General features: G+C 40.1%; 1 protein-coding gene across 8 annotated transcripts in view; it reads left to right on the forward strand.

Annotated features, from left to right (window-relative positions):
- The window catches only part of LOC135524527 (kelch-like protein 25), a 47021-nt gene that overhangs the window by 6690 nt on the left and 14528 nt on the right, over positions 1-25803 (forward strand). The window contains exons 3-5 of one of the 8 annotated variants that reach the window (XR_010452977.1): positions 23043-23221; positions 23816-24099; positions 24205-25037. The exons of 6 other annotated variants lie outside the window; for them this stretch is intronic. The gene's annotated coding sequence lies outside the window, so the exon portion shown is untranslated. Of the gene's footprint in view, positions 1-23042; positions 24100-24204; positions 25038-25803 lie in introns of those variants that run through there. One more of the 8 variants, XR_010452974.1, reaches the window with a different exon arrangement.

The raw sequence follows: 25803 nt of genomic DNA on the forward strand, positions 1-25803 counted from the left end.
TTTCAACGCCGATACCGATTATTGGAGGACCAAAAAGGCCGATACCGATTAATCGGTCATTAATTGTTTTGTTATATATATATATTATATATTTTAAAAAATGTTTTTATATATTTGTTTTTAATAATGACAATTACAACAATACTGAATGAACACTTATTTTAACTTAATATAATACATCAATAAAATCAATTCAGCCTCAAGTAAATAATGAAACATGTTCAATTTGGTTTAAATAATGCAAAAACCAAGTGTTGGAGAAAAACGTAAAAGTGCATTATGTGCTAACGTTTCATTTCCTTGCTCAGAACATGAGAACATATGAAAGCTGGTGGTTCCTTTAACATGAATCTTCAATATTCCCAGGTAACAAGTTTTAGGTTGTCGGAATTATAGGACTATTTCCCTCAATACCATTTGTTTTTCATTAACCTTTGACTATTGGATGTTCTTATAGGCATTTTAGTATTGCCAGTAAAACAGTATAGCTTCCGTCCCTCTAGTTAGCGCGCGCTAACTAGCTAGCCATTTCACTTCGGTTACACCAGCCTCATCTCGGGAGTTGATAGGCTTGAAGTCCTAAACAACGCAATGCTTGACGCACAATGAAGAGCTGCTCGCAAAACGCACGGAAGTGCTGTTTGAATGAATGTTTACACGCGTGCTTCTGCCTACCACCGCTCAGTCAGATGCTTGTATGCTCAGTCAGATTATATGCAACACAGGACACACTAGGTAATATCATCAACCATGTGTAGTTAACTAGTGATTATGATTGTTTTTTATAAGATAAGTTTAATGCTAGCTAGCAACTTACCTTGGCTTACTGCATTTGCGTAACAGGAAGTCTCCTGTTGTGCAACTAGAGGCAAGTTGTTGTTGTGTTGGACTAGTTAACTGTAAGGTTGCAAGATTGGATCACCTGAGCTGACAAGGTGAAAATCTTTCGTTCTGCCCCTGAACAAGGCAGTTAACCCACCGTTCCTAGGCCGTCATTGAAAATAATAATGTGTTCTTAACTGATTTGCCTAGTTAAATAAAGGTATAATCGGCAACTCGGATCCTGAAAATTCCGATTAATCGGTCGACCTCTAGTTTAAAGTCATTAGGGGAATCTGTATTGTATTTTGTGCTGAGGAGAGGTGTGGCTACTCAATGAAAGGGGTAGGGATGCACGATATATCGGTGAACATATTGGAATCGGAACATATTGGAATGTGCAAAACCAATGTCAAAGCTGCTGTGCATACCTATATAACATAGGTACATGATTTAATGATTCCACGTAAAAGTTTGTGCTCTAAGTGCAACACAGTAGTCCTAAACTAGCCAACAATGTCTGCTGTGTGAATTGAGCAGTCATTTGAAAGAGTAATAATTTCAGCAAGACCACTCGGGCGAAATCCGTTAAAATCCAAGATGATGGAATTCATTGCTCTTGACAACCAACCGTTCTCTGTCGTGGGTGATGATGGCATTCGCCGACTTGTTGTGCACTGGTACACACTACCAGGTATTTTTCAGATGTTGCACTACCGGAGTTACACAGTAATGATGTCACTGCTATTAGCTTCACAACATACATACTATAGAACACCGTTTGTCTTTGCGTGTCAAAAAAGATACAGTAGCACTGTCAAAGCTGTACAGGACAGTCTGCAAACACCAGCCACGAACGATGTGTTTACAATACCGCATTGGTAATAAAGCATTTTGTTCGACCGCAACTTCTGGGGTAGCTAGCTTTAGCTTGGTACCTAGATAGCACCAATACAACCAGCCTGAAAACAATGACGAGTACAACCTGCAGTCATTCTCATTATTCTTAGCAATGATTTGGAAAAGTACAAACTCTGCAGTACCTGGATGATGATGGCTTTTGGGAGTGGTAGCTATTACTATAGTAGCAGTAAAGGCTAGAAGGTTTATCACGGGGGAAATCGCTGTGCCTCTGTCAGGATCAGCAGAGCAGTAAGCCACTCAGACATTTATTTGTGAGCTGCATTACAGAGGTTTTCCAGTCAACTGGCTATTAGCCTATTGGAGAACATGCTGGGGCTCAATCGGTTTTACATGGCGAGAGCTACTCTAATGGGGGTGGGTGCTGTTCAGTTGTGAAAGCCAGTAGATCCCAAATGTACCTTAACCCCATTAAATATAGTCTAAAGTACAGAGTTGTTTCCTAAACTGACATGATGTCCTGTTTTTATCATGAATAAATGAGACCATCGCAGTTATTTACAGTTATGCATGTGCCTGAATTGTGCAATGATATTTAACCCAATGCTATGGTTCTTATCTGAAAGGTAGGTGAGTGTGTTTGGTGCTGAGCTACTATAGTGGGATTGGAGTATTGCTGAAAAGACCTTCAAACCCAAAAACCCATGAAGTCTTAATGGATGATGTTGCTACAGGGGACAGGGAGGCTCAAGTCAGTGTCCAGTCATCTACCAGGCTGGTGAGAACAGAAGCAACTAACTTAGTTCACATTACCCCTGTGCTGTGAGCTGAGGTTTAGTCTCCTGTGTGTAATCATTAACACTCACCTTACAGCCAACATCACAGGGCTCCATTTCAAAGGAGCAGATGGCCCAGCTTCATAATTAGCCCCTGGGGGCCAGGCTAGAGAGGCTGGATCCCCAGGGTGGCTGCCCTTCCTCTCTCCCTGACTGATGAATGTGGTGGCTGGGCTGCCTGGGAGACTGTAGCTGGGTGACTCTCTGGTTGTTGTGAAATTGTTAGGTTAGATATTACTGTGGGGTCGGAACTAGAAGCACGAGCGTTTCGCTACACTCGCATTAACATCTGCTAACCATGTGTATGTGACAAATAAAATTAGATTTTGATTTGAACTTACAGCTGCTGTTACATCCTCACCCTCTCCACACATCCATTTCTCCTTAAACACAATTTGTTGAATGACTGCAACCAACTGCCCCTGTAAAGGAGTCAGAGGTGAGGTGGTCACAGTACAGACACCCACATGCTTTGGTCTGTGAGCAGGCCTGTGAATCCTGTTTCAGTTATTTACTTTATTTTTAAAATATTTATTTTTACAACTACAGCAGGTTAAAGGGGAGAGTAGACTACCTGCCCATATCTAGTCACACTCCACCTGCTATTCAAGTATCTCTCTGGTACTGCCCCTGAACATTAAGACAGTCTCGACTCCCCAGCAATATGGTTGAGCCATAGTGTTGGACCAAACCAGTGAACAGAAAAGCATGTCAGTATTCAGTAGGCACCTTTTATGCCAGAAGTGCGTATCCTAATCATTTTAGATTCAACTGGAGCCTCTTGTCAGACATTTTGGTACCCTCTTACACTTAATCAGATGTCAGGGCTTGAAGCGCTCACATTTTAATGAGAACTTTTATTTTATTTTTTCCCCCTGACGAGAAGCCAGCCTGTGAGGACTAGGGTTACACTGGATGGTTTTGGGTGGTCGACTAGTCATGATTATTAATCCAATTCAATATGAGGAATGATTCTATGAAATATAATTTAGGAAATTAGAATCATTGGTCCATAATATTAAGCCTTTGATACTGTTGGTTTGTTTCCTTGTCAATCATTGGTGAAATTAGCATTATGACTATCTTTAATTAAATCATTAAAACCTTTAATGCAATTGCAGACAAGTTGACAACAGGAACACAGCGCATGTTTCTGAGTAAGTTCTGCAAAATGTAAAAGGTCCCAAGTTATTTAATTAAACCCGTAGTCCAGCCCTAGTGATATCACTGCCTACGGCATTATCTTCTACTCCTGAGACCAAAACCATGCATACTCAACACAAACTCTTGTTTATATAGCTATATAAAAGCTTAGCAGTAAATGTCCAAGTTGATTTTATAGTGGAATGTTTGACTAATCTCTTACACTCCCCTGCAGAGTTCTGTCTTCATTCACACATTTCTCAGAACGCTTCTTAAGAGGCAGAGAGCCTAGAAAACACATGTGGAACAATACTAAACTCTATAATGAATACATATAGTTAATCTGTAGTCTAGGACCCTATAAAAGTAAGGAGGGTGGGGTCTTATAACCCCTCCCCTTCTATTGATACAGCATAAGCATAATTGATTATTATAATATATCAAACATTTGGTACAGCCCGTATCATGAACCCTTTTCAATACCAACATGGTAGAAACACTGTATGGAAAATGTATCTGGAGTACTTGTGTGCTTAATTTGGCCTGCCCGTGTGTCTGAAGTAGAGGTCGACCGATTAATCGGAATGGCCGATTTTAATTAGGGCCGATTTCAAGTTTCCATAGCAATCGGAAATCCAGTATTGTTGCCCTTTGAAAAAATTAAATGACTGACTTGCCTAGTTAAAATCTGTCATTCTGCCCCTGAACAAGGCAGTTGGCCTAGGAATGGTGGGTTGTCATTGAAAATAAGGTGTTCTTAACCTTGTCAGCTCAGGGGTTCCAATCTTGCAACCTTACAGTTAACTCGTCCAACGCTCTAACCACCTGCCTCTCATTGCACTCCACGAGGAGCCTGCCTGTTACGAGAATGCAGTAGAAGCCAAGGTAAGTTGCTAGCTAGCATTAAACTTATCTTATAAAAAACAATCAAAATCACTAGTTATAACCACAACTATCTAGCTTGTCCTGCTTTGCATATAATCGATGCAACGCTGGGTGATGATTAAACAAAAGCGCATTTGCGAAAAAAGCACAATCGTTGGACGACTGTACCTAACCATAAACGATGCCTTTTTTAAATCAATACACAGAAGTATATATTTGTTAACCTGCATATTTAGCTAAAAGAAATCCAGGTTAGCAGGCAATATTAACCAGGTGAAATTGTCATTTCTCTTGCGTTCATTACACGCAGAGTCAGGGTATATGCAACAGTTTGGGCAGCCTGGCTTATTGCGAACTAATTTGCCAGAATTTATGTAATTATGACAGATTGAATGTTGTGCAATGTAACAAGAATATTTAGACTTGGGGATGCCACCCGTTAGATAAAATACGGAAAGGTTCCGTATTTCACTGAAATAATAAACGTTTTGTTTTCGAAATGATAGTTTCTGGATTCGACCATATTAATGACCAACGGCTCGTATTTCTGTGTGTTATGTTATAATTAAGTCTATGATTTGAGCAGTCTGAGCGATGGTGGGCAGCAGCAGGCTCGTAACCATTCATTCAAACAGCACTTTCGTGTGTTTTGCCAGCAGCTCTTCGCAAGCACAGCGCTGTTTATGACTTCAAGCCTATCAGCCTAATGGCTGGTATAACCGATGTGAAATGGCTAGCTAGTTAGCTGGGTGTGTGCTAACAGCGTTTCAAACGTCACTCGCTCTGAGACTTGGAGTAGTTATTCCCCTTGCTCTGCAAGGGCCGCTGCTTTTGTGGAGCGATGGGTAACGCTGCTTCGAGTGTGGCTGTTGTCGATGTGTTCCTGGTTCAAGCCCAGGTAGGGGCGAGGAGAGGAACGGAAGGTATACTGTTACAGGCAATACTATAGTGCCTATAAGAACATCCAATAGTCAAAAGTATATGAAATACAAATGGTATAGATAATATAGTATTTATAGGACTATTTAACTACAACCTAAAACTTCTTACCTTAGAATATTGAAGTCTCATGTTAAAAGGAACCACAAACTTTCATATGTTCTGAGCAAGGAACTTAAACGTTAGCTTTTTTACATGGCACATATTGCACTTACTTTCTTCTCCAACACTTTTTTTGCATTATTTAAACCAAATTGAACATGTTTCATTATTTATTTGAGGCTAAATAGATTTTTATTGATGTATTATATTAAGTTAATAAGTGTTCATTCTGTATTGTTGTAATTGTCATTATTACAAATACATTTTAAAAATCGTCCGATTTAATCGGAATCGGCTTTTTTGGTCATCCAATCTGTATCCCCGTTTAAAATCATAATCGGTCGACCTCTACTGTGAAGAGTTCTGTAAATTGCTCTCCACACAGACGCATTCACCCTAGCTGGCCAAATGAAGCAAATCAGTACGCAAGATACATTTTACATAGTGTTTCTACTATGTTGGTCTCACAGGCTTTGCCCTCCCAAATCGCTTCGTCGTTTTGAATCTAATGAATGTCCATAGGGAGGTGTAGAGCTATTAGAATGCTCTCTTGGCACAGGGATGATACCTCTCTTGGCTTCGCTGTGTCCTAGGGGTGGATTCTCCTCAGTTCAACATGGTGACTGTACAAAGGCCTGTATCGTCTTCTCATTCCTGACATTTGTTTGTGAAAGTCACCCACAGGGCCTTGAGCTTATGGTTTTTATTGGCCTGAGTGTGGCTTATAGCTGACTCCTTCCTTATATAGCGTGATAGTGGTTGGTTATGGGAGGAAGATGAAAAAATAGTGTTAGAGCTATGAAGAGGTGTCTGTCTTGCTTGGCTTGGAGATGGGGGTTTTCCAGCTCAGTGGTTAGGCTCCACAGTGAGTTCAGATTTAATTGAATTACTCCCGAGCAGAAAATAAGGGGATACTATAACATCGTGATCGCTTTCACTCCCAGCAAACTAAAGTAACCTATTTACAGTACTCCTGAGTGGCGCAGCAGTCTAAGGCACTGCATCTCAGTGCTTGAGGTGTCGCTACAGACATTCTGGTTCGAATCCAGGTTGTATCACAACCGGCGGTGAGTTCCATAGGGCGGCGCACAATTGGCCCAGTGTCATCTGGGTTTGGCCGGTGTAAGCCGTCATTCTAAATAAGAGTTTGTCATTAACTGACTTGCTTGGTTAAATTATAAAAATAATACTGTATGAATCAAAGGTCTTCTGCTCCCACCCAATGCTATTATATTTTAAAGTATGTTTTTATGAACCTCAGACCCAGAGGCAACTATATAATGATGGTTGACCATAATTCTGAACAGATATACAGTAATGGTGTCTTTCTTTAATGAACCAATCTGAGTTTACCACCGATACCCTGGGCAATTTGACGAAGTTGCAAAGATGTAGGACAGATGCCCAGCACCCAGTCAGGGCTTAATTTGGCAAGTTGAGGGTTACAAACCAAAATCTCTTTTCGATATACAGACATTCAATTTAGTTTATGCCCATTCCTTGGAATTTTCTAAATTGATGAACAATTCTACATTGAACGCTGCATGGCCATTAATTACTGCCACATCTGAGTAGGCCTGCGTTTTTTTATTTTACCAGTCCTGAACCTGTGACCAGGAACATGCTCCGTAGGGGCAATATCAGAATAAATGATATAGTGCTTGTCTCTTCTCAGTGAAGTTTACAGAGCTGAGATAGATCTATCAGCAAACTTAACATGTGTAAATATTTGTATGAACATAAGATTCAACAACTGAGATGTAAACTGAACAAGTTCCACAGACGTGACTAACAGAAATGGAATGTGTCCCTGAACAAAGGGGGTATCTGGTGTGGCCACCAGCTGCATTAAGTACTGCAGTGCATCTCCAGATTTGCCAGTTCTTGCTGTGAGATGTTACGCTACTCTTCCACCAAGGCACCTGCAAGTTTCCGGACATTTCTGGGGGTAAGGCCTTAGCCCTCACCCTTCGATCCAACAGGTCCCAAACGTGCTCAATGGGATTGAGATCCGGGCTCGGCGCTGGCCATGGCTGAACACTGACATTCCTGTCTTGCAGGAAATCACACACAGAACGAGCAGTATGGCTGGTGGTATTGTCATGCTAGAGGGTCATGTCAGAATGAGCCTGCAGGAAGGGTACCACATGAGGGAAGAGGATGTCTTCCCTGTTACGCACAGTGTTGAGATTGCCTGCAATGACAAGCTCAGTCCGATGATACTGTGACACACCGCCCCACACCATGACGGACCCTCCACCTCCAAATCGATCTCACTCCAGAGTACAGGCCCCGGTGTAACGCTCATTCCTTAGACGATAATCAGGAATCCTCATGCTTCCTTGCAGCATGCCTAAGGCACATTCACGCAGATGAGCAGGGACCCTGGGCATCTTTCTTTTTCAGAGTCTGTAGAAAGGCCTCTTTTAGTATCCTAAGTTTTCATAACTTTGACCTTAATTGCCTATTGTCTTTATGCGGTTAGTGTCTTAACGACCGTTCCATAGATGCATGTTCATTAATTGTTTATGGTTCATTGAACAAGCATGGGAAACAGTGTTTAACCTGTTATGGCTGCATCCCTTTTATCAATTTCCTGCCTGAAGACACCCTAATCTAACTGCCTGTAGCTCAGCCTCAGAGGCAAGGATATGCATATTCTTGGTATCATTTGAATGGAAACATTCTGAATTTTGTGGAAATGTTAATTGAATGTAGGAGAATATAACACAGATCTGGTGGAAGAAAAGAGAAAGAGCATACGTTTTTTGTTTTTTATTGTTGTAGCATCATCTTTCACATGTTCTAGAATAGCCACACATTCCGATAGGAAGCTGGAGATAATTTTGATGGATAACACGAGGGCAACTGTAGGTGTGCAAAGTTTCAGACTGATGGAATGGGTGAGCTACATGACATTTAGCATGAAGTCACCCAGGTGTCCCACACAAGTTGCCCGAATGTACCCAAGTGGCCGAATTGGTGAAATGACCTATAACTATATACAACAGTGCAAATAACTATATACCACATATCAAAAAGCAATTCTAACACACACACACAATTGCTGGGGGGGGAGGGGGGAATATATATTTTTCTCAACAGTACACCCTTTGGAAGTCCTAGACACAATATTTTGCTGCCTGTGCCATATCCCATAGCAGTCTTTTTCTGATGTAAAGCAGAAGCAAACTGAACAAGTGGTGCAGTTCATGCGACACAGAACACAACGACGCCTCCATGCTGTGCCCTTTTGGCCCTGAGGCACAGTCATGCCTGCAGTAATGAACTGTGGCATATGAACACCACTGGGGGCAGAGGTAGAGCGGGCAGCTTGGCACCGGGGGCTCCCAGTCGGAGTCGCTATCACTGAAAGAGAACATAAAAAAAAAAAATAATTGTATTGTATGAGCCTTTTATCATCACATAAAATAATATGTAGAGCAGAGGGAACAGTCACTAAGGTGAAGTGCTGTTCCATTCAACTCCGGCCATTGTTGTGGGCTTGCCCTCCCCTGAACAGCACCCAATGGCTATTTTATATGGAAATGGAGAGGAGTAGCAGGCGCAGTGGCCATGTGTGTTTGCTGTTCTACTCCATTCCATTTGAATAAAAATATGGAAAATATAATCTGTCTTGGAAAAAAAAATATATGTGTATATATACACACACCAAACACCACGCATTTCATTGCAAATTTAAAAAAAAATATATATATATTTATTTATTTCATAAAACGGCATTAGCACTTACCCGTCCAGAAGTACGTCCTGTCCTTGCAGAAACAGATTCCTCAAACAAATCTTTCACTTTCACTTTAGACTTGGACTTCACTTTTCCTGATTTATTCGCCATGATATCTTCAATGAAATCGTTGAAAATAGAACTTTCCGAAATACTGCTGCCCGTAACTAGCCTCACAGCAACTCCTCTGATCGTCAAGGCGAGAATGGAGTTCGTTACGCGTGCAATTACAAACAATGGTGGTCCAACCCAAAACCATTACATACTGGCGTTTACCTCGGCTCATTGGTTCTCTACACAGCTAGATTTCAAGAAGATCAGTGGTCATTGGGCAGAAATACAGTCCATCAATGAAGCTTCGCTAAAATGATTGGTGCGCAAGGAAGTCATTGCTCGTTGTCTTCAAATCAGTTCACTTCGGTCAATACTCCCTGCAACAAAAACAATGACGTTTGGCTGTGTTGCAGACATCCAGAGGAATGCACTGAAACCAACCATGACTAGATAAACGATGGTTTACCGTGTGTAATTACGTCGAATGCTCCGTAAAAAAATTGATAGAGATGGAATTCACGGCACAAACGGATTACAAAATGTTTCGATTTAGGCTATAAAAATGGATTTTATCAAAGAAAACGGCACTTCATTTGATCAACTGGGACCCTCAGGAATAGAAATAAGAGCACGATATCAGAATGGAATTTGCAAATAAATTCATTAAAAATCCTACAATGTGAATTCCTGAATTTTTTTTTCTTCTCATTTTGTCTGTCATAGTTGAAGTGTACCTATGATGAAAGGCCTCATCTTTTTAAGTTGGAGAACTTGCACAATTGGTGGTTGACTAAATACTTTTTGCCCAACTGTATATCTCACTAGGTCAGGGTTTTTCAGCCTCCATATATCCACTAGTTCTAATGTATCCATGATATTTGTAATCTCCATAAGTGCATGAGAGTGATTTCCTTTAAGATCCATTGAGGTCCCTAACCATATCATCTCACCACAATAATTGATTCAGTCGTTGCTTGTGAGCCCAATAGATTATTAAATTCTGGGGTCCCGGGTGGTGTAGCGGTCTAAGGCACTGCATCTCAGTGCGAGAGGCGTCACTGCAGTCCCTGGTTTGAATGCAGGCTGCATCACATCCGGTCTATTGTGACGCCTCTAGCACTGAGATGCATGGCCAAAATTACGTGAACACCCCTTCAAATGAGTGGATTTAGCCATTTCATCCCCAGCTGTTGCTGACCTGTGTATAAAATCGAGCCCATGCACTCTCCGTAGACAAACATTGGAAGTAGAATGGCCCATACTGAAGAGCTCAATGTGGAACCATTATAGGATGCTTCCTTTCCAAGTAGGCAGTTTGTCAAAACCTTTCCAAAGTGAATGACTGGGGCGAGTTCTCCTTTTTTAAAAGCTGTACAATCTCTGTTTTGCAAGTATCAATCATTTTGTCTGACCATACTATGACAGTTCTCATAGCCATCTGTAATAGTGTCTCTGCCTTTTTCTGAAAGGTATTACTTTCAGCTTTGCTGTGTTCTGGCTGATCGCAAGGATATCAGTCAATTGAAATTGGGAGACTTGCTTATGCCCTGGGGAGCGAGGCCCAGCCAATCAATTATTATTTTTCTTTGCCCACACAAGGGCTTTATTACAGACAAACATTCTTCAGTTTCATCAGCTGTCCAGGTGGCTGGTCTCAGAAGATCCCGCAGATCAAGAAGCTGGATGTGGAGGTCCTGGGCTGGTGTGGTTACACATGGTCTGTGGTTGTGAGGCCGGTTGGACGTACTGCCTAATTTTCTAAAATGACATTGGAGGCTTCTGGTAGAGATTCTGGCAACAGCTCTGGTGGACTTTGCTGCTGTCAGCATGCCAATTGCACACACTCTAAAATTCTAATAGTTCACCTAATTTCAGTTTAATTAAAAAAGCAAGCATCGTGTAGAGCAGGGCTCTCCAGCCCGGTTCCTGGAGAGCTGCGTTCCTGTAGGTTTTCACTCCAACCCGACTCTAGCACACCTGATTCTAATAATTAGCTGGTTGATAAGCTGAACCTGGTTATTTACTGTGTTTTTGACCAAAAACAGGAAGGTAGTTCTCCAGGAACCGGGTTGGGTGACAATTTGTTCTTAACCATGACAGAATAATTAATTTAGACATTTTTAGTCCCAACATAGGTACAAGGCCATCAGACTGTTAAACAGCCACCACTAACATTGAGTGGCTGCTGCCAACATACTGACATACAACACAACTCCAGCCACTTTAATAATGGAGAAATTGATGTAAAAAATGTATCACTAAGCCACTTTAAACAATGCCACTTAATATAATGTTTACATACCTGACATTACTCATATGTCTATAATGTACTCTACCATCTACTGCATCTTGCCTATGCTGTTCTGTACCATCACTCATTCATGTATTTTTATGTACATATTCTTCATTCCTTACACGTGTGTGTGTGTGTGTGTGTGTGTGTGTGTGTGTGTGTGTATAAGGTAGTTGTTGTGAAATTGTTAGGTTAGATCACTCATTGGTTATTACTGCATTGTCGGAACTAGAAGCACAAGCATTTCGCTACACTCACATTATCATCTGCTAACCATGTGTATGACATTTGATTTGCACCATGTAAACCGCTGTGAAATATATTTTCCAGCTGTTTTTACTTTCAGTTTTTTAAGCCAGATTAAGACTCAATCTAGATTTAACGTGAAGCATAGAAATGGCAATAGATATTGTGCTTATGTTGCTTTCAATGAGAATTAAAGATCTATAACACTTATGTGAATTTGGTCGGGATGCCCAAAAATTAGCATATTGCTGCTTTTAAAGCAAAATTGCAGCTCCATGTGTGTCCCAGTCCCACCACGTGACATTGTGTTTGAAAGCATGGTACACGTATGTTACTGCTTCTCTTACCTCCAGTCCAGAGGGATTGTATTGGGTAGCTGCATTGTGACTGTGCCTAGATCAGTAATCTAGTTAATTTGCCAGAACAAGCAGTTGTGACACCATGCCAACCAGTACCCCCTGCTTCCAGAAAGACTAAACCAGCTAATTGTGTGGCTGTTGCAGAGGCACTACATCAGATTTTGTGGATATTAATCTGATCTCTCTGTGGCACATGTTACTGTCGCAGGAAACATGGTGTTTTGGCCCAATGTACTGGTGCTCCAATTGTAACGCCATGCAGCTGGTAGCTAGACACAGGGAACATAGAGTACTTGACTCTCCCTCACAAATCTACATACATTAAACACTGCTTCCTCTCCCCAAAATAGGGGGGGGGGGGGTGATGCTTTGCTTGTTCAGCCTGCCCTAAGTACACTGCTCAAAAAATAAAGAACACTTAAACAACACAATGTAACTCCAAGTCAATCGCACTTCTGTGAAATCAAACTGTCCACTTAGGAAGCAACACTGATTGACAATAAATTGCACATGCTGTTGTGCAAATGGAATAGACAACAGATGGAAATTATAGGCAAATTAGCAAGACACCCAAAAAAGGAGTGGTTCTGCAGGTGGTGACCACAGACCACTTCTCAGTTCCTATGCTTCCTGGCTGATGTTTTGGGCACTTTTGAATGTTGGTGGTGCTTTCACTCTAGTGGTAGCATGAGACGGAGTCTACAACCCACACAAGTGGCTCAGGTAGTGCAGCTCATCCAGGATGGTACATCAATGCGAGCTGTGGCAAGAAGATTTGCTGTGTCTGTCAGCGTAGTGTCCAGAGCATGGAGGCACTACCAGGAGACAGGCCAGTACATCAGGAGACGTGGAGGAGGCCGTAGAAGGGCAACAACCCAGCAGCAGGACCGCTACCTCCGCCTTTTTGCAAGTAGAAGCAGGAGGACCACTGCCAGAGCCCTGCAAAATGACTTCCAGGAGGCCACAAATGTGCATGTGTCTGCTCAAACTGTCAGAAACAGACTCCATGAGGGTGGTATGAGGGCCTGATGTCCACAGGTGGGGCTTGTGCTTACAGCCCTGTGCTCTTCACAGATGAAAGCAGGTTCACACTGAGCACGTGACAGAGTCTGGAGACGCCGTGGAGAACGTTCTGCTGCCTGCAACATCCTCCAGCATGACCGGTTTGGCGGTGGGTCAGTCATGGTGTGGAGTGACATTTTTGGGGGGGGCCGCACAGCCCTCCATGTGCTCGCCAGAGGTAGCCTGGCTGCCATTAGGTACTGAGATGAGATCCTCAGACCCCTTGTGAGACCATATGCTGGTGCGGTTGGCTCTGGGTTCCTCCTAATGCAAGACTATGCTGGACCTCATGTGTCTGGAGTGTGTCAGCAGATCCTGCAAGAGGAAGGCATTGATGCTATGGACTGGCCCGCCCGTTCCCCAAACCTGAATCCAATTGAGCACATCTGGGACATCATGCACCACAGACTGTCCAGGAGTTGGCGGATGCTTTCGTCCAGGTCTGTGAGGAGATCCCTCGGGAGACCATCCTCCACCTCATCAGGAGCATGCCCAGGCATTGTAGGGAGGTCATACAGGCACGTGGAGGCCACACACACTACTGAGCGTCATTTTGACTTGTTTTAAAGACGTTACATCAAAGTTGGATCAGCCTGTAGTGTGGTTTTCCACTAATTTTGAGTGTGACTCAAAATCGAGACCTCCATGGGTTGATACATTTGATTTCCATTGATAATTTTTGTGATTTTGTTGTCAGCACATTCAACTATGTAAAGAAAAAAGTATTTCATAAGAATATTTCACTCATTCAGATCTAGGATGTGTTATTTTAGTGTTCCCTTTATTTTTTGAGCAATGTATATTGGCAGTAGTCTGAACAGGCTGGCATGGCATTGCACTGAACTTCCCTTTCCTGAAATCCACTGGCTTGTTGCTATCCCTACCCGCCCTGAAATTTCAAACCTTATCGCATTATGCAGCAGAGCTATGTTCATTCTGCTCCAGTCTAGACCGGTGTCCAGATAAGGATATTATGAGCCATTACACAGCACACTGTAATAGGAGGCTGAGATCCTTCATCATACAATTACCATGAACCGGTGATATGCCAAATCCGCTATTGTTTCTTCTTTAAAGAAAATTGCCTTTCTTCCACACTGTGTGGGATGTGAAAGCAGGATGTGCAGAGATGTTAAAAATACAAAGCATTGAGACTTGTTAAGCAAACCTTATTGGTATCAACTTCCAGGGCATGTTCCATATTGTCTGAGAGCCTTACACAATAGTAGGCTGATACAGAACAAGTTAAAAAGTAATTGCCTGTCCTCCGCCTTTTTACTAATTTTGAAGGAATGCAGTCCAGCGTCTCACAGTCTAACTTTGAAGGTTAAATCTGCAGGATTATTCAAGTGCTTTAACCTATTTCATCAACAGAAAAAGCTAAACTCATCGTAGTCTCTTGTTCGACGCTGTTTAAGTAGCGATGGGCAGTTATTTGCATACCCAAACGGACATTAGTATTTGATTTACTTGCGAGACTAATTTGAGTACATAAATGCCTATTTTAATTAAAAGGCTTTGTCTAAAATTGTATTAAATTCTGTGACATTGCTACATACAAGGAAAGACTATGCATTTCTAAATAGCTTGTTATTGTTACTAGAGGTCGACCGATTATGATTTTTCAATGCCGATACCGAATTATTGGAGGACCAAAAAAAGCCGGTTTCGATTAATCGGCCGTTTTTATAAATATAACTTTTTTTCCCTTCTTTTCATGACAATTACAACAATACTGAATGAACACTTAATTTAATACATTAATAAAATCAACTTAGTCTCAAATAAATAATAAATCATGTTCAATTTGGTTTAAATAAGGCAAAAAAAATGTGCCATGTAAAAAAGCAAATGTTTAAGTTCCTTGCTCAGAACATGAGAACATATGAAAGCTGATGGTTCCTTTTTAACATGAGTCTTCAATATTCCCAGGTAAGTTTTAGGTTGTAGTTTATTATAGGACTATTTCTCTATACCATTTTGTATTTCATATACCTTTGACTACTGGATATTCTTATAGGCACTATAGTATTGCCAGCCTAATCTCGGGAGTTGATAGGCTTGAAGTCATAATCAGAGCTGCGCTTCAAGCGTTGCGAATAGATGCTGGGAAACGCAGGAAAGTGCTGTTTGAATTAATGCTTACGAGCTTGCTGCTGCCTACCACCGCTCAGACTGCTATATCAAATCATAGACTTAATTATAATATAATAAACGCACATACGAGCCTTAGGTCATTAATATAGTCAAATCCGGAAACTCATTTAGAAAACAAAACGTTTATTTTTTTCAGTGAAATACAGAAACGTTCTGTATTTTATCGGCCGAGTGGCATCCAGAAGTCTAAATATTGCTGTTACATTGCACAACCTTCAATGTTATGTCATAATTATGTAAAATTCTGGTAAATTATTTATGGTCTTTTGTTAGGAAGAAATGGTCTTCAGACAGTTCAATGAGCCAAGCAGGCCAGACTGCTGCATATACCCTGACTCTGCTTACACTGAACACAAGAGAAGTGACACAATTTCCCTAGTTAATATTGCCTGCTAACATGAGTCTTTTACAAATATGCAGGTTTAAAAATGTATACTTGTGTATTGATTTTAAGAAAGACATTTATGGTTAGGTACATTGGTGCAATGATTGCACTTTTTTCACGAATGCGCTTTTGTTAAATCATCACCTGTTTGGTGAAGATGGAAGTAGGCTGTGATTCGATGATAAAATTAACAGGCACCACATTGATTATTTGCAACAAAGGACAAGCTAGTTAACTAAAGATGGTTGATGATATTACTAGTTTAACTAGTGATTATGTTAAGATTGTTTTTTATAAGTTTAATGCCAGCTAGCAACTTACCTTTGCTCCTTGCTGCACTCTCATAACAGGTGGTCAGCCTGCCATGCAGTCTCCTCGTAATCGTCGTCCAAAAATGCTGATTACCGATTTAAGAGAACTTGAAATCGGCCCTAATTAATCTGCCAAGCCGATTTTTTTTTTTTTTAAATCTGTCGACATCTAATTGTCACTTAGTCAAAGCAGCTCTGTCAGAGGCTCCATTTTGAGCACGCGACGTGGGAGATTTGTAAGCAATGCAACGTTTTATTATAATTACAGAATTAAGTTGGCTAAATGAGTATGCTAGGGTGATTCTCACAATCTTAGTTTCAAAGATTTCAAACATCTTTAAAGACATGCATCAACAAATTTCCTTTTTAGGCATTCATATCAAGGTCTGAAGTGTTTGATCATTAATTTTTTAAACATTTACTGACGATTTAACACCTTTTGAACATATTTTCCAAAACAAGTCCTTAATCTCATTACATGAACGGTCTGAAAATGTCCATTAGGAAAGCTAAAACATTTTCACATAAAAAAAAAAGATTTGTTACTTAACTCTGAAATAATATATATGTTTAAATTAAAATGTTTATTTGATTTTGACTGACTTCTCTCATTACCGCAACACCTTCCGCAATCTTCAACCTAATATTTTTGATATTTCATTGACACCTGACATATTTTCAATGTGGCAAGCCTGAAAGAACGTAACGTATAGATTCTGCATATGCATTTAAAAGCAAACTTTTCCATTCATTAAATTAACATTAAATGGAAATGAGGTTGATTTTGGTAATGATACTAAGACTGAGGTATAGTTAAAAACATGACATTTTAATGTAGAAAATGAGATCATATTGGCACAACCATGGATTTAAGTTCAATCAATTTAATTTTGCAGTGCTTCAAAAGTACATAACAAACAGGGTAAAAACAAAACACATAAACACATACAAAAAAAAACATTAGAGCACATATCACTACACACATTGGCCTGTACAGTGTCCCTTGGGATGACGTTTCTATGACCCCAAGCTCTGGTGCAGATTCTTTATCTTTAAGCCAAAGTTTTCATGCGTTTTGCTAGCACATGTTTCTGTCTGACTCTTTGCTGGCCAATCCAAAGTGGCTTAAGTTTAAAGATTTTTATTTTTTATTGCACCATCATTTAACCAGGTAGGCCAGTTGAGAACAAGTTCTCATTTACAACTGCAACCTGGCCAAGATAAAGCAAAGCAATGCGACAAAAACAAGAGTTACACAAACAAACGTACAGTCAATAACACCATTCAAAAATCTATGTACAGTGTGTGCAAATGTAGAAGATTAGGGAGGTAAGGCAATAAATAGGCCATAGAGGTGAAATAATTACTATTTAGCATTAACACTGGAGTGATAGATTTGCAGATGATGATGTGCAAGTAGAGCCTTGGAAAGGTTGTGCCTTGGATTCAATTTCAATTCAATTCAAGGGCTTTATTGGCATGGGAAACGTGTTAACATTGCCAAAGCAAGTGAGGTAGATAATATATAAAGTGAATATATAAAGTGAAATAAACAATAAAAATTAACAGTAAACATCACACATACAGAAGTTTCAAAACAATAAAGACATTACAAATGTCATAATAAATATATATATTAGTGTTTTAACAATGTGTATGTATATATAGTGTTTTAACAATGTACAAATGGTAAAGGACACAAGATGAAATAAATAAGCATAGATATGGGTTGTATTTACAATGGTGTGTGTTCTTCACTGGTTGCCCTTTTCTCGTGGCAACAGGTCACAAATCTTGCTGCTGTGATGGCACACTGTGGAATTTCACCTAGTAGATATGGGAGTTTTTCAAAATTGGATTTGTTTTTGAATTCTTTGTGGATCTGTGTAATCTGAGGGAAATATGTCTCTCTAATATGGTCATACATTGGGCAGGAGGTTAGGAAGTGCAGCTCAGTTTCCACCTCATTTTGTGGGCAGTGAGCACATAGCCTGTCTTCTCTTGAGAGCCATGCCGCCGTAGGCAGACATTTCTCAATAGCAAGGCTATGCTCACTGAGTTTGTACATAGTCAAAGCTTTCCTTAATTTTGGGTCAGTCACAGTGGTCAGGTATTCTGCTGCTGTGTACTCTCTGTGTAGGGCCACATAGCATTCTAGTTTGCTCTGTTTTTTGTTAATTCTTTCCAATGTGTCAAGTAATTATCTTTTTGTTTTCTCATGATTTGGTTGGGTCTAATTGTGCTGCTGTCCTGGGGCTGTGTGTTTGTGAACAAAGCCCCAGGACCAGCTTGCTTAGGGGACTCTCAATTTCTTTCTTAGATTTTTGCATTCTTCATCAAACCATTTGTCATTGTTGTTAATTTTCTTCGGTTTTCTGTTTGAGATTTTTAGATTTGATAGGGAAGCTGAGAGGTCAAATATACAGTTAAGATTTTCTACTGCCAAGTTTACACCTTCACTATTACAGAGGAACGTTTTACTCAGGAAATTGTCTAAAAGGGATTGAATTTGTTGTTGCCTAATTGTTTTTTGGTAGGTTTCCAAACTGCATTCCTTCCATCTATAGCATTTCTTAATGTTACTCAGTTCCTTTGGCTTTGAAGCCTCATGATTGAGTATTGCTCTGTTTAAGTAGACTGTGATTTTGCTGTGGTCTGATAGGGGTGTCAGTGGGCTGACTGTGAACGCTCTGAGAGACTCTGGGTTGAGGTCAGTGATAAAGTAGTCTACAGTACTACTGCCAAGAGATGAGCTATAGGTGTACCTACCATAGGAGTCCCCTCGAAGCCTACCATTGACTGCACATACACAGCGTGCAACAGAGCTGCAGGAGTTGTGACCCGTTTTTGTTGGTTATGTTGTCATAGTTGTGCCTAGGGGGGCATATGTGGGAGGGAATGCTGTCACCTCCAGGCAGATGTTTGTCCCCCTGTGTGCTGAGGGTGTCAGGTTCTTGTCCGGTTCTGGCATTTAGGTCGCCACAGACTAGTACATGTCCCTGGGCCTGGAAATGATTGATTTCCCCCTCCAGGATGGAGAAGATGTCTTCATTAAAATATGGGGATTGTAGTGGGGGGATATAGGTAGCACACAGGAGGACCTTTTTCTCTGTTAGGATAATTTCCTTTTGAATTTCTAGCCAAATGTAGAATGTTCCTGTTTTGATTCATTTAATGGAGTGAGTTAGGTCTGCTCTTTACCAAATTAGCATACCCCCTGAGTCCCTTCCCTGTTTCACACCTGGTAGTTTGGTGGATGGGACTACCAGCTCTCTGTAACCTAGAGGGCAACCAGTGGGCCTGTCTCCTCTATACCAGTTTTCTTGCAGGATGACAATGTCTGTATTACCGATTTCTTTGGTGAAGTCTGGGTTTCTGCTCTTTAGGCCAAAGGCAGCATGGATTCTCAGACTTCTATGAAAATTTGCTGTCAGGGCTCTGTCAGGGCTCTCTTACGGAATGTCTGGCTCTTTTCCGAATTTCCCATTTATTACAGTGGATACTTCATCTTGATGATGGAAGCGGCTAATGAGTTTGCGCATTAGTCTTCTCTGGTTGTTATTGAATAATGTTCTCTGATGACCTCTCTTTGTAGTTTTCTTCTGGACCAATCTGCCTTCCTTGTTGTCAATTACCGGCTTCCTCTTGGCCATCATCTCAAGTCTTTTCTTTAGGTTGACAATCTCTTTGGTCCTCTCCAGCAACTTTTCTGTGTAGACCAACTTTGACCTCAATTTGGATTGTTTTCTTTCTTCGGTTCTTCTTTCTGGGTGAGTTTCTTGGTGCTTGTGTCTCTTCTTTTAGGAGTTGAGTTGATGGCAGGGACATTTACCTGCTGAGGTGAGAATGGCAGTTCTCTTGAGGAGGCTGTCTTCTTGAAGACTTTGAATAACTTAATTTTGCCTCTTGAACATGTTGAAGTGTATTGTCTTCCTCGCTTGATGGTATTATGTCCAATACAGCTTTTAGATGTTTTTTTTCTGTAATACCTCTTAAGTTTTCCCGCCACTGTGCTTCGTTTATGTTGCTGCTTTGTCAGATCTGGAGTTTTCTTGATTTTACAATTTTGCTTTTGTTTTTGATATCTAGAGATGGAAAGGAAGCATGAAATGAGCATGTCTCAAAACATGGGGGAAATCGTACTGTTAGGGACACGTCATCTTATAGTAAAGACTGAATGGCTTACTGATGTGTGTGGACGTCCTATAGTATCTAAATGGCTTACTAATTCTGTGTGTGGTGGATGTGTGCGCGTGCATGTGTAGACTTCTAAACACTGTAGGGTATTGACTTCTTATAAACACTGTGAGGGCATAGGCTTCCTATAGACCTATACGCTAATTACTCTTGCTGTAACTTCTCCAACCCTTGACCTGTCTTGTCTTATTTCTGTACTCTTCCAGCAGTTCTGGGTTGGCTTTCTTTTTGTCACTTGCTGATTGTCTGCAATTAAACAGGTCATAAAGAAAAATATCAACAGTTAGTAAATAATATTTAAATTAATAGTTCATTATATATATTAAATAGTCTGTATAATTCAATTCTCATTACCGAAACAGAAGTTCTCTCTACCACAACTAGCCTTAAATTGCAGTGGTAAGTGAGAATGGTGTTGCGGAGGATGAGGAACCGTAGCATGTTTTGCTAACAATGGAGAAGACATGATGACTAAGCACATTTTTATCACTCAATGTACATAATTAGACATTAATTAATTATATTTTAATAGATTTAAAAACGTTTTTTCTAAATGTGGGAAACTACCTGTATCGGTAATGATAATCAATACTGTCGTGTACGCAGTCTGACGAGATTGTTTAACTTTTAACTGGAGAAATATAAAGATCTGCTTACCTGGTAGCCATCTTGAAGGTACTGGCAGATTTGTTGCTTCATTCAAAATCAAACTTTATTTAAAATTCTCTGTGTAAACAGTCCAAATGTTTCGTAGGATGAGAACATCAGTCATGGACACTTTTTCCATCATTTCTTTCATTATTGTATATGAATATTTGGTTAATAATTTATCATTTGAAAACATCTATAACATCCATTTATTTTTTTCATGATATTTTAATCTTACTCTGTTTTAAATTACAACATAACAACATACATTCAGACAGAGCTGGACGCGTTGCGGTAATTAGAATTGCAGCAGAAAAGTCAGATCCGTAACATGCTGCTGTTTTCCAATAAATATGCCAACATGAGGGAAACCTTATGGCTTTATTCTTGTGTGCGAACAGATTTGAAAGACATGAAAATAATAGCCCTCCATACTTTCTGTAGATTTATCCTTCTCCTAGATATCTGGATAGCCAGTACACCAGTGTGCTCTGAAATTGTTTGATTGCTGATATTTATAGGAAAATATTTTTATTTTATTTAATACATTACAAGCATCGTTACATGTACTGTAATGAAAATACACCCGCTAAATCACTTTATATCTTACCGTTTATTTTATAAACAGCATTTTCCTTTACCCTCCAAGATTGTGCAATCCTCTCCCCAAGCTTCCTCTGCCTTTGCAGTTTCCTACATTTACCAGAAAGCCTCGCAACATTCAGCTCTCTCTCCCCTGGTTGCCACAGTCAGAATTAGCTATATCGTCAACATTCATAAAACAATTTGCTTTTTGGGCTTAATTTAAGGTTAGCAATGTCATTAACACGGGTGTGTTCATTATACAGTGGTCCCTGCAGCACTCTCAAACTTGTGTGATTAGAACGCTTATTTAGAACATTGTTTCGAAACGTAATGTCCTAAATGTGACCAGTTTATTTTTGGATGCATGCAATGTTCAGACATCCTCAGAAGCTGTGTCCGCATAACACAATCATCCAAACCGGAAAATGTATGCTACATTATTCTTAGCGTTATCTGAGGAAAGATTGACCTAACACAACGGTCATATTTGGGTAACTTTCGGTCTGACAAACCATAATATGAATTGGCTAATAGCAATTACTATTTACAATTAATCACATCACGGGTGAGCTCAACATTGATCAAAATAATTTAAAAAATCTAAAATGTCACTTTTTTTCTTCCCCGTGTCAACTTAAGAAAAGACATGAGTTTTGTCTGTTTGCAGTATCCATGTTGAAGAGGGTGTGTCTACGATCATTCCTTTCCCTTCATTCAAAGATGAGTGAACCGTCCCTTCACATGAATTTGTTAGAACATCTTTGGTCTGAGATGTTTACGTGACACCCAGAATGCATGGTATAATGTCAACAAACAAGGTGCCACACGTAGCTGGCGAGCAGCATCGGGTTAGTACAACTGTCAAAGTATTTTACACACATCCATTACAATCTATGCAACAATTGGAACGCATCATTTTTCACCAGTACTTAAAACTAAATATATTATGCTCCATACATGCATACATTTGGTTATGCTACAGTAGAAACAACACGATATACAGAAAATAAGGCATGCACTTTGATAGGAACAGACATGTCCAAAGTTATTATTCCTCTTAGGAAAACAAAGTCAATGCGAGCGCCAGCCATAAAATGCCTTCTGGAACATGTGAACTTTCATGTGCCTTTTTAATATTAAACTATGTCATCTCTAAATACTAATAAAATTGTTCAATTACGGGCCTAGTGGTTTAGCCACAGAAAGACGGCAACCTTCCCGCTAGCCATGATTAGCTGAGATAACAAGTGGGCTGGACATGCTGAGTGATGAGTGTGGATTGGTCTGCAGTGTTGCATCTTGTCTATATAATGAGCTGCTCGTAATGCAGTTTTCGAAAGATATAACTTTAACCACGGAGAACTGCAAATATTTTGCTGCTGCTCTCAATAACATTGCTGCCCTGAATTTATCAGATGCTATCGACAAAGGTCAGTGGGGAAAAATTTCTGGATGACGATCGTGCCATGCAATGCTGTCTCTGAAAATAACACGTTTTGAAATCGGTGGAACACAACCGGCCAAACAAGCTGTGTAAACTAAACAGAAACACAGGGGTTGTAGTCTGCCATGAAGATTTCATCCATGTATACAGGTAAGAATCTAGCTACAGACTCAGACATGATATGTTTCTAATTTTGTTAACATTTTCATTGCAGGCTAAAGCTTGCTGTTAGCTAGCCAGCTGGAGTTTGATGGCTGGCTTGCTAACCAAATAACGTTAGTTTCATTGTTAACTTTAGCTTGCTATGACAATTGGTTTGTATTGCTAGTAACGTTACTCATTTGATTGAGATTATATTTCATATTTTAGCTAGTTAATGTGACTAAACAAAAGACCCCAAGTTAAAGTTTGCTGTTAGCTAGCTAACGTCAGCTGAGGTTGTGGCTAGCTAACATTAACGTGTGTGTGTAACGTTAGTGTAGTTCTCAGAATGCCATTCCGCATTGCTAGGTATAGCCTAATGTTAGCTAGCTAACATTGAACATATTGGGTTAACTTTAGCTAGCTATGACAATCGGTTTGTATTGCTTGCTGTTAGCCAGCCAGCTGATGTTAGATGGCTGGCCAGCTGCAGTAGCTAACATTCCCTGTATGAACTGTGTAGTGTTATCTCAGAATGCCATTTCGCATCTATATAATAAAGCTAAAATATTTATCTGGAATTTGTCTTTCTGCATCAATCAGTAGAATACGCCTGACTCTAATCCACCAGTCATACAGTTACCAAAACTCACCAAGTTTTCCCCCCGACTGGTGCTTCGGCCTTCTCAAGCGGCGCTTCAGAAAGACCAGAGTGAACACTGTCTGAGATTTCTAGTGTTGTGAAGGACAGCACTGTGACGGGTCAACATCTCACAGCTGGTTGGACTGGAGGATGGTACGGTGCTGGTGGAAAGCTATGGCTGGCAACGACACCTGACTCCATACTTCAGGCTGCTGCCACAGAGCAAGCAGTTCTAGCACATCAGGTAAAAAATTATTTTCATTAAGGTTATTCTTATCAAAACTTGGGAGGTGAATTGATCTTGTGCAGGGTTGTAATGTCTTCTGATTTGTTATTCCCTGTTTTACAGCTTCGATGCTCTAGTGCCTGGTGTTGTCACCAAGGAGTTTTCGGGAGGTCGGGAACATGTTTCAGCTTCTGCGCATCCTTCCTCACATAGATAGTCTGAAAATAAAATCACCACCTGGACTGGACACAGCTAGACAAATGTATATTTTTCACAAGATCACGGAGTTTTGCGACGAAGAAGCCATGGACATCACATGCCCTGCACCAAAGTCAAGGGCAAGACCGAAACAGGCTCTCAAATATACATTCTCTTGTTCATGCGTGGTTTGGACGAACCAGTCATCAGCACTATCTGCAGTGCCTCTATTCACATGACTCTCCTAACACACACGCCATACGTTGCTGCTAATATTAAATGTTTTTATCCTGCTGCTCACCCACTTTACTGCTGATTGTATACATGTAACTACCTCATCAATCACTGATAGATATTGTTAATATAAATGTCTATTTCTGATATTGCTACTATGCAAGTAACCATTTGGCTGCACAGTTTACACCATCTGTAGAGACCACCCACTTAGCAAAATATTGGTATGTGTGGTCGTAACATACCACAACAATATCGTGTGACCGTATCAAGTGTCATTTACAGAAATATTTGGCGCATGCATCTTTATGTACTGTACATGAGTAACTCACTCAGGTTGCATGGCCTTAACTTATGTATGGAATACTGTGAAAAGTGCACGTGTAACAGTTTATAAAGTATGTAAATGTACTGGTGTGAAAGAATTTGGGCAGTGGTGTGAAGTATTTTTATTAAAGTACTTTTTTGTGGTACCTGTACACTACTTTACTTTTTTTCTATATTTTTTGGGGCTACTTTTACTTCACTACATTCATAAAGAAAATTATTTTTACTCAATACATTTTCCTTGACACCCAAACTACTTGTTACATTTTGATAGAAATTGTCCAATTCATACTTATCAAGAGAACATCCCTACTGCCTCTGATCTGGCCCACTCACTAAACACAAATGCTTTGTTTGTAAATTGTCTTGAGTGTTGACGAGAGCCAGGGGCACACTCCAATAAATTGAATTGTGCCTTCTGGTTTAATATAAGGAATTTGAAGTGATTTATGATTTTACTCTGGCAGTTTAGTTGTTTTTTTACCACTGAATGTGGCTGGGGGTTATAGCATTTATTTCACATAACCCATCAATTTATACAATTGTGTCTGGGTAAGTGTCTATAATATTTATCTGGACACTGTTTACCTGGATTTGTTCCTTATTGTAGGCTACTATTACCTTTTTAGTCTTTACTACACTACTCACTGTTTTAACACATGACCTCATGTGAATCCTTAAAGAGATGGGTGGGGGTGGTTTAAGAGGATGTGAACAATTCTGAATGGGTGTAGACAAGCGAATGGGTGTAGACCAACTCCCAGTTGGTCCTTTTCTCAAAAGTGAGTTTACAAGTTGATCAACTTTCAAAGCAGAATTACTTGCCCATTGTTCCTAATTGCAGTGTATGATATATAAAAGTATACATCTACTTTTATTCAATTTCAAATGTTGCTACATAAGACCGATTTGAACTGGTCAGTCACATTTTGGAACAGTGAGTGCATTGAAAAGGTAAATATA

The sequence above is a fragment of the Oncorhynchus masou genome, chromosome 31 (assembly GCF_036934945.1).
Source record: "Oncorhynchus masou masou isolate Uvic2021 chromosome 31, UVic_Omas_1.1, whole genome shotgun sequence".
Taxonomy (NCBI): Eukaryota; Metazoa; Chordata; class Actinopteri; order Salmoniformes; family Salmonidae; genus Oncorhynchus; species Oncorhynchus masou.